Raw genomic sequence first — 10,287 nt, 5'->3', positions numbered from 1 at the left:
AGGAGGTTGCACAATGTTTTGTTGAATGCTTCTGCAAGACACACCATATCGGTGGATGATATGCTCCTTGATGATGATGTAGTGAGGCACACCATATCGATGGATGATATGCTCCTTGATGAAATAGACGACAGTTTCCTTCTTGACTTCCCTTTGGGGTACGGCTACAACCCACTTAGAAAAGTAATCCATTACGGCTAGGATGTAGGCTTCTTCTGCAAATGATTTTTGTGTTATTGGTCCCACAACGTCCAATCCCCATGCATCAAATGGCCATGAAGCAACCGTATGGTGTAATGGCTCTGGCAGTTAATGTATAAAATTGGCGTGGAATTGGCAGGCTTGGCACATTTTGGCGTATTCCAGGCAATCCTTCACCATGCTTGGCCAGTAATAGCCCATTCTTTTGAGTTGGAAGTGTAGCTTTGGTCGAGACTGATGCACCCTGTATACGCCTAAGTGTGCTTCTTCCATGGCTTGATTGGCTTCTTCTTCACCTAGGCATCTCAGAAGTACTCCTTCAGATGAGCGTCGATAGAGTGTTTCTTTGTAGTAGAGGAAGCAAGGTGCTCGTCGACATATTTCAGAACGATGTCTAGGATCGTGCAAAAGTTTTCCGTGCACTAAGTAATCAATCAGCGGCTATCTCCACTCCTTAGTGTCGATTGGAAGTATTGAGATGATATTTGTATCATCTAGTAGTATTTTGGTGATGAGTGGGATCACCAATATTTGTATCATCTAGTAGTATTGAGAGCGTTTACCATTTGATTTTCTTTTCTTGGCACATATTCTAGTGTCACGGCCTCAAATTTTTGTAGGAATTGAGTTGCTAGCCGGAAGTATGGGACAATATCATCTTTCCTCACTTCATATTCAGTGAAGAGTTTATTGATTATGAGCTTGGAGTCGCCATATACTTCTAGTGTTGTGATTTCTGTGTCAATCACCATTTGGAGTCCAATGATAAGCGCTTGGTACTCAGCGACGTTGTTGGAGCATAGCTCACTTAGTCGGAAAGAATAAGGTAGTACTTGTCTTTGTGACAACATGAATACTACTCCTTACCCCGCTCCGTCCGTTTGTGCGAATCCGTCGAAGAACATTGTCCATGTCAGGAATATGTCGACATAGAACATCTCCTCGTCAAGCAAGTCATCTGAGATTTTCCAATCGGCTAGGATTGGATGATCAGCAAGGAAGTCTGCTAGTGTTTGTCCCTTGATGGCTTTAGTTGGGACGTAGATGATCTCATACTGATTGAGAAGCAACGCCCATTTATCGATGAGTAGTTGAGCTCAACTCTAGTGAGAGTTCTATTTAGGTAGTAGAGTGCTCTTTCCTTTTGGGCTTCATTTTCTTATGCCAAGAGTGCTCCAATGGAACCCTCTTGTGTGAAAATGTATAGAATGAGCGGTTTTCCAAGCACGGGTGCTTCTAAGACAGGTGGGCTTGCCAAGTACCTATTTATGCTCTCGAAGGCGTTACGGCAGACATCATCCTATATGAGTGGAGTATCTTTCTTCATGAGTCGACTGAAGGGTTGACAACGTCTAGCAAGGTTAGAGATAAAGCGCCTAATGAAGGCTAGCCGTCCTTGTGGATTTTTCAGCTCGTGTAGATTCCTTGGCTCGGGCATGCTTTGAATGGCCTTAATCTTTGATTCGTCCACTTCAATGCCACGGTGCTTGACAGTGAAGCTGAGGAACTTCCCAGAAGTGATGCCAAATGCACACTTCAATGGGTTCATTTTGAGGTTATAGTGTTGTAGATTGTTAACCATCATTCATAAATCCTTCAAGTGATCAGATCTCTTCTTGGTCTTGACAACCACGTCATCTACATAACATTCTACATTTTTATATAGCATGTTATTAAAGATCTTTTGCATTACGCGTTGATATGTAGCTCCAGCATTTTTCAAGCCAAATGACATTACCTTGTAGCAGTATATACCTTTTGAAGTGAGAAAGGCTATTAATTCCTTGTCTTCGAGAGCCATGCAGATTTGATTATATCCAGAAGAGCCATTCATGAATGACAGTGCCTTGTGGCCAGTGGTTGCGCCCACCAGGATTTCAATGATTGGTAAGGGAAAGTCATCATTTGGGCAAACTTCGCTGAGGTCGCGGAAATCTATGCAAACACGTATTTGTCCAGATTTCTTAAGGACAATGATGATGTTGGAGATCCATTTAGGGTATTGCACATTTCGAATGAAGCCTGCTTCAATTAGTTTGTCAATCTCGGTCTCAATTTGTGGGATGAACTCGGATCGATAGCGTCTTTAAGCTTGCTTTATCAGTCGCGTTCCAGGCTTGACTGCAAGATGATGCATGACGATGGTAGAGTCAAGGCCGAACATTTCTTTGTAGGTCCAAGCAAAGATTTCTTTGTACCCCAAGTGCAGTTGCTAGTACTCCTTGATCTCGTCCGCACTTAGTAGTGCACTTATGAAGATAGATTTCGATTCCTCGCTTATGCCTAAGTTGAGCTCCTTGAGATCATCAATTGTGGTTTGCTCCCCATCCTTGAGCTGTGGTGGCGCAGCCGTGACATCCTCCTCGAGGATTTCATCTTCTTTGTCTTCTTGGATCGTGATATGGAAGACGTCTTGGACCTCTTCTTCAGTATCGTTCCCTTGGGCCTGTTGGCGTGAAAATTGGCCAGTGTGGATGATGGTGCGCCTTTTTACCTTCAAGGAATCAAGCTTCGAACGTTGTCTTTTCCTCTAGATCGTCGATCTTTTCTTCATTTGGCATTGTCTTCCTCTTTCTAGAAGGCTTCTTGGTTTCTTCAAGTCTTTCCAAAGTCGACCGTCACGGAAAAGAGCTAGGAGTATTGCTTTGTTTCTTAGGTTTTGACAACCTTTCGAAAACAGGGCTTTGGGGTGTTGACGTGTTAAGCCATTTGAAGACAGAAGTTTGGTCTTGACCGTCAATGCGATCAAGTGCTGAAATTCTGGGTTTTGAACAATTTAGCCCATCAAAGACTGACGTTCGAGGGGCGGGTTTAGGCTCCTCTTGATCTTATTCAACGTTTATGCTGATGTGTTAAGCGCTAGCGTTTTTTGTTAATCTTGAAATCTTCACGAGCGTATTTGGTGTGAAGCCAAGTCCAGCTTTGTTGTTGTCAACTTTGTAACTAGGCTCCTTCAACATCTTTTGAATCTCGATGAGGTCACGTTCTTCGTTGTTGATGGTGTTTGCGTTCTTCTTTGCAATATTTGAAGATCAGGCGAAATCATACTTAGCCTTTGACATGAGTTTGTAGGCGTTTGGGTTGAAACCTTCTTCGATCCTCTTAGTTGGAAGAGAGCTTGGTTCTGCCCCCTTTGGCAGGGGTTTTACGAATCCTTGTGGTGGTTTTTAAACTTTAGTATTGCCTAGCTGTGTCAGAGGTAAAACTACATTTGTCTTGAGCAGCTTTACATCATCCTTCTGCAGTTGTGTGTCGGCTTTGCTTGTTCTAGTTTCGAATGGGGATTACCCATTCTTTCTTCTTGACATGGGGATCTATTGGAAGACGGGTGTGTTTAATCCTTTTGAAGGCGTCACACTCCCTTTGGTTGTTGTAGGTTTGGCAGGCTCATCATCGTATTTGCTTGAAGATGGCACGGCTTCTGCTTCTTGGTTCTTGGGCATAGCTTGCCACTCCTGCTTCTTGGGTGCGGTTTGGCTGTGGATTTGATCTCTTTTGGAAAAACTTCAGGCACCATGTCTTCATCAATGTAAAACTTGGCATCCGCGAAGTGTGATTTGGCTTCGGTGAATGGCTTGGTGTTGCCTTGTATCACCTTTACTCATTCTCGGTAGAATTTTAAGCATTGGTGGATGGTGGATGGCACCACTCCATTCTCAAGGATCCAAGGCCTTCTTAAGAGCAAGCTGTAAGAAGTTTTAGCATTAATCACATAGAATAATGTGCTTGACTTGAGTTCGCCAATGGTTATCTCAACTCGGATCATACCCATTACTCTATGTCCTCTTTGTTTAAAACCTTGGATCAGGAAGCAGCTTCAAGATAGTTCATCCACCTTGATGCCTTGTCGTCATTGTTGACTTTAGCATAATGTTTATGGCTGATCCACCATCCATGAGCATGCAGTTGATTTTGTTCTCTCTCACATACCCAAAGACGAAGAGATGATGGTTGTGAGGCTTTGACCTTAGCAGCAAGTTTTCGTTAGTGAAGTTGATTACATCATGGGCGGCACAGCATATGGCATATTCATGTGGTCGAAGCTTCAAGCCTTCGCCTTTGCTTTCTTGCACCTTGTGGTCGTCGGGACTTGCCAAGACTGCTACTAGTGCTCTTCGCATCTCCTTGGGCAATCACAGCGCCTCCTCGATGCTAAAGTGTGTCGACAAGCTTTCTTTGGGTGTGAGGGTCTTCTATTCCTCAACGATGATAACTTTGTCTTTTAAAGGCTTTTCTATCTCAATTTCAACCATGTGACAGGCAACGGTAGTGCACTGGTGGAAGAAATCCTTCGAGAAGTACTTATGCAAGGAGACAGGAATACGTGGCTCTTGCTGTTCCCCAGCTTATGTTGGCTTGGAAGTTCTTGCACTCATTTTGGGCTTCCTATTGTTGCGACGGCAGTGCTTTCTCCGTTGCTCCATATTTGGCCGTGTGGCTTGTGGTCTTAGCTTGCTTATCTTTTTGTAGGTCACCAACATCCACCCTTCTTCATCGTCGGTAGGTGCATATTAGTCGTTTGCCCCCAATGATGGTTGTACAAAAGTTGTCGTGCAGCTTGAGCATGGACGGGAATGAGCATGCATCACTTGGAGAGACATAAGATCGAAGGATCCAAACACAATCATAGTAGTGTGAGTTATGGCCATGTCTTCAAGGTCAAGCTCAATTTGCCCTTGATGTGCTAGCTTCATGAGCTCCTTGAGGATGTAACATTTGCCAACGTGATGACTCACGATACGATGGTATTTGTAGTACTTAGGATTGCTAAAGAGATTCATCTATTTGGGGCACTTACATTCAGGCAGCCCGATTACTTTATTCTCCAACAGGTCGTCTAGCATTGAAGCCACGTCAGAGTCCGGAAAAGGTTATGTCTTCTGCTCCAGTTCCCTCAAGATGTTTTTGTACCTATCTTGGGTGCGAGAAGGCTCACCTCTTTTTATCTCATTTGCTTTGTTCTTGGAGGAGCTCTTGACAGGTGCAAAGAAGGTCTCGATCGGGGTAGTGTTGACGGTAAAATTTCATTGGCGGTCTTCTTCCCAGTCTTGTCCACCTTCGAAGAAAACACCTTGTCCTTCTTGAAGTCGATGATCGGCTCCTCTTTCCTATGATTGGCAATACTCAGCTCGATGTCGTCAGATCGAGTTGCCAACTCCTTAAACGTTCTCGATTTTATGCCTTGGAAGATGTAATGTAACCCCCAGGGCATGCCTTGAACACACATCTCAATGACGGAGTTTTCAGAAAGCAGATCTTTGTAATCCAAACTTAATGAACACCATCTGTTGATGTAGTCGACGATAGGTTTGTCCTTCCACTGCTTTGTACTTGTCAGTTCCAACATGCTTATAGTGTGACGAGTATTGTAGAAACGGTTGAGGAATTCCGTTTGAAGCTAATCCCAACTGTTGATAGATTCGGGCTCGAGGTCGGTTTACCAGTCAAAGACGTTACCTTTCAGCGAGAGTACAAATTGCTTGACGAGGTAGTCTCCCTTTATCCCAGTGTTGTTGCAAGTGTCGATGAAATAGGCAATATGTTGTTTGGGATTTTCCCTTTCCATCAAATTGCATGAATTTTGGCGGCTGATAACACTTTGGCATCCTCAAGGCGTCAATCTTCTTAAAGTAAGGCTTTGAATACAACAAGGAGTCATGTGAGCTTTCTTCGTACTTCACCTTGATAGTGCTAGTGATCATCTCCTACAACTACTGAATAGAAAGAGATCCTATGAGTATCATTACTTGGTCCAGCTTCTCCTTGGCTTTTTCTATTAGAGGCTCCTCATATTCATCAGTTTCCTTTTTTTGTGGGTCAACCTTTGGGTTATGGTTAGCTTTTTCGTCATGCTGCTGATAGGAGCATATTCATGCGACTTAATTAGCTTGTTCTCGTGCATTTATGTTGTGTTTACTTAGCTATTTTAGTGTTTAAGGCTACTTTTGTGTATTTTCAGATTATAAAGCCAAAGTGTGCAAGAAGATGCAAATTGGAGTCTTTTGGAGCGAAAGAGGAATGAATGAGTTGAAGATTTGAAGAAACGACGAATTCCTACTCCAACGATGAATTCTTACCAAAACGAGGAATCCTACTCAAACAAGGTTTCCTACTTGAAGTAGGAAAGTTAACCCTAAGTTTCCCATTTTGGTAACCTTTCCTAATCTAAACGTCCGTATTTTCTAGCCACTTTGTAGGCCTTGTATACACTTTAGTACACAAGACCAAGGCCCTAGCCCAATGTCTAAGCCCTAGCCGCACCTTTATATTTTTTATTTAATTTCCTAAGTTTGCAAGCCTTTGATTTAGTTTTAATAAGCTAGGGTTTTAATTTTTCTAAACCATATATAAACTTAACCTTGCCGCACCCTAGTTTGGTTCCCATTCATTCTATTATTTTTACACACAAAACCTTGCAGCCACCATCCCATTATTCACTCCCAAAAGCCGAACTCCCATGTAGAAAACAAAAACCTAATTCCCTTAAAAAAGCCGTGCCCCCCCCCCCCCCATTTAATTATTCACCCTAATTCACATTCATTCCGCAGCCACATTCTCTCCAATTATCTTCATTGCCGCATCCATTCATTTAATTCTCAATCAGCCATTCACCCTATAATTCTCCCAAAAACCGTAACCCCCACATTGACCTAAGTTCCCACCTTTGCCGTGCAAGCCTTCACACACAAAAGAACATCACAGCCGCACTTTCTCCCTGCCATTCCAGCCGCACTTCTCCCTGCCATTCCAGCAACTTTTCAACCTGTCCGCACCCTTCTCCACCCTTCCAGCCACCATACCAACCTTCCTCTATCACTCCACTACCTTGCTGCACCACCACAATTCCCTAAACCCATTCCCAAACCAGAAAATCATCCAAAAAACCACCCATACCATCTCTGCCGCAACAAGGAGAAGAAGAAAGAGGAGCTTGGACGCGCAGAAATTCAAGTGGATTCGTTGTGCATCCTAGGTGTAATCAATCTTTTGTTCATTATGTTTAAATTCAATTTTATTTCTCTTTCTGTGAACATGAGAGGCTAAACCCCCTAGTTAGCTAGGGGGTGATTCGAAACCATGATTATATATGTGAAATAAGTTGATTACTTCCAATTATCGTTGCATAAGTTTTGAATACAATTTGCTTAACCGTTTGATTTAGAACTTATTCTTGTATGTTGATTGAGAGTGCACGCTTAATTTGCATGCTTGAATTTGATGCTAGGATATAAGTTTGTTTCACCTAATCGTTATGAATTTATATTCACAAGTAGTGAAGGTTGCTAGTCACGATCATGTTAAGTAGATTCCTGGCAAGCGTATCATGCTTTCCATAGTTACAAATGCTTTGTCGATGCTTATGATTTCCAAAGAACGTAATGATTCTAACTTATATCTTTATCATGCTGTTCATATAGAGAATCTGTTAGGAATAATTTGTTTGCGATACATATTCATCCAATTCAATGATTCTAGGGAAATCTGAAGGTTAATTTAAGCGGACCTAATTAACTTGGAGTATCGAGGTTCATAACTTATTGGATTGATAATTGGAATTTGATTTACGTTGCATATATTTCATGTGTGGAGAAGAACCCCTTAGCTATCCCATCATCCATTGATTCATCAAATTTTGTCTTAAAATCTATTTTCTTTACAATCTGCCCATTTAGTTTAAATTCATCCAACCACAATCCCCCCATATTTTGTTGAGTCGTAGTCATTCGTATTTGTTTTATTTTGTGTTCTTTTAAGCATTTGGAGTCATAAACACTTCCAAATTCGTCCAAATTAAGTTCTAGTTTCTGTTTGAATCATTTCAAATTAGATTAGCACCCCTAGTTAATCCCCGGTTAGAACGATCCCTACTTACTTCATTACTACAATTGTCACAAATAGGGTTTAATTTGTGTGTCAACATAAGTTTCACATCAAATTTTGGCGCCGTTGCCGGGGATTAGCAAAGTTGCTAATCCCTTGTCTTGAGTCTTGTTTAAGTTGTTTAGTTTCTATTTTGTTTTAATTTTTGCACCGTGTGTGTGTGTTTTGTTTTTGTGCCGTGTGTGGCACCTTATTTCCTTACTTGTGCCGAGTCTATTAGATTGATTGCTAACCTTGTTTGCTCTTGTGTGCAGGTACTAGTTTATGACCCGTGGCTCACAACCTGTTCGTGAGCATATCTCCGACTTTGACGGTGATTTCGAGAGGACTTTGAGAAGGAAAAAGAAATCGCAAGCGTCTAATCCTCCTAGTCCCGAACCTGAATTAGAAGAGCAAGAAGTTGAAGTTGAGGTTGAAGAGGAGGCCACGGCAAGGGTTGAAGAGGAAGTACCAACCATGGCAGTGGACAATCGAACCATCAAGGAGCTTTCTGCCTCGGGTTTGGCCAATGCAGCACCTCTTTGCATCCAATACCCTAGGGCAGCCCCTGAGAAGACCGATGAATTTGAGTTAAAGTCCAGCTTGCTCCACCATATTCCGAAATACCATGGGTTGGCCATGGAGGATCCGAACAAGCATCTAAAGGAATTCGAGGTGGTGTGCTCAAGTATGACACCGGTGAACGTGGACAGCAACATATTGAAGATGAAGGCTTTTCCTTTTTCTTTGGTGGAGAAGGCCAAGGATTGGTTGTATGAGTTGGCTCCCGGAACTGTCACATCATGGGAGAGTATGAAGCGAGCCTTCTTAGAGAAGTTCTTTCCGACATCACGAGTCATTCTTCTTCGCAAGAAGATTAGTGGAATTCAGCAAAGCCAAGGTGAATCTTTTCCTACGTATTACGAACGTTTTAAATCTCTTGTTGCTTCATGTCCACAGCACCAGATGAAGGAGGAGCTACTTCTTCAATATTTTTACGAAGGCCTTTTACCACTTGAACGACAAATGTTGGATGCATCCGCGGGAGGAGCTCTAGTGGACAAGACACCTAGGGATGCCAAAACTCTCATTGCCAATCGAGCACTCAATGCACAACAATATGAAGGTGTTGGGCAGAGAGACACCCCACGGCCACAGCATGTAAATGAGGTAAGTTCTATTTCTGAGTTACAATCCCAAACGGCTAACCTTACGTCTATGTTATCGCAGTTTGTTGAAGGCCCTAAAACGCAAGGAACTACAATCTGTGGTGTATGTTCCATTCAAGGACACCAATCTGATCAATGCCCTCAATTAATTAAGAACGGAGGGTGGGAATCTGCCAATGCCGTGGGCTTTGGGAATCAGAACCAACCAAGGGGTGATCCTTTCTCCAACACATACAATCAGGGATGGCGTGACCACCCCAATTTCAGATGGAGAGATGCACCACAATATGGCCAACAAAGTGGATTCCGACAACCCCCGGGTTTCTTTCCAAGACCAATGGCACCACAACCACCTCCTCAAGCACAATCATCCCAAACCAACTCAGGTACGTCTATGAATGACGATAAAACATATCAGTTACTAACCACAATGGCGCAGGGAATGCAGAACCAAGCAAAGGAGGTTAATGAGCTAAAGAAGCAAATGGGCCAAATGGCCGAATTTTTGGGACAATTCCGTGAAAATGGTAAGTTACCAAGCACTACGGTGGTCAATCCCAAGGGTGGTTTCGAAACGGCCAACGCAATCACCTTGAGAAGTGGAAAAGAAGTTGGCATTACATCAAAACCATCACCATCAAGCCCCGAAGAGGATGAAAAACGGAGAATTGAAGAGGAGGAAGCAAGACAACCCACGGCGAAGGTGGACATACCTTTGCCGCAAGCTTCTAGAGATCCCAACTTGTCCAATTCGGCCAAAAAGGGTAAGAATGTGTCAAATTCGGTTCCTACTAATGTTTTTCCTCCGAATGTGCCTTTTCCTAGTAGGTTTATGCAAACGAAGAAAGAAGAAGCCGAGAAGGACATCCTTGAGACATTTCGGAAAGTTCAAGTCAACATACCCCTCTTGGATGCCATTAAGCAAGTGCCCAGGTATGCAAAGTTTTTAAAAGAGTTATGCACAACTAGGAAAAGAATTCCAAACAAAGAAGTTGTGAAAGTGAGTGAAAATGTATCGGCGGTTTTGCAACGAAAGTTGCCTCCAAAATGTAAGGAT

The sequence above is a fragment of the Pyrus communis genome, chromosome 9 (assembly GCF_041283825.1).
Source record: "Pyrus communis isolate YQ-2024b chromosome 9, ASM4128382v1, whole genome shotgun sequence".
Classification (NCBI taxonomy): Eukaryota; Viridiplantae; Streptophyta; class Magnoliopsida; order Rosales; family Rosaceae; genus Pyrus; species Pyrus communis.
Note: the sequence above shows the minus strand (reverse complement) of the source record.